This window comes from Arachis ipaensis, chromosome B01 (genome assembly GCF_000816755.2).
Source record: "Arachis ipaensis cultivar K30076 chromosome B01, Araip1.1, whole genome shotgun sequence".
NCBI classification, from domain to species: domain Eukaryota; kingdom Viridiplantae; phylum Streptophyta; class Magnoliopsida; order Fabales; family Fabaceae; genus Arachis; species Arachis ipaensis.
Window position 1 is genome coordinate 129,518,111 of NC_029785.2, and position 262 is coordinate 129,518,372.

Sequence of the window (262 nt, forward strand, 5' to 3'; positions counted from 1 at the left end):
ATTATGGAAATGAAGAATGAAGATAAAATACACAAGTACACAAATTTATACCCACTTGAGATGAGAGAGAGAGAGAGAGAGAGAGAAAAGATAAGGTGTGGGGAGTGGAGATGCCAATAGCAGCAAAGGATGTGACTTTAGCGTGAGACAAGGGAAAATGGCATATGGGCCGCATGCAACACCCAATAGGGGTTTCTCATTTCTTGTTTTAACGCTGATCAAAGCAACCTAACCTAATATCCTCACAACTGCTTGGAACTCA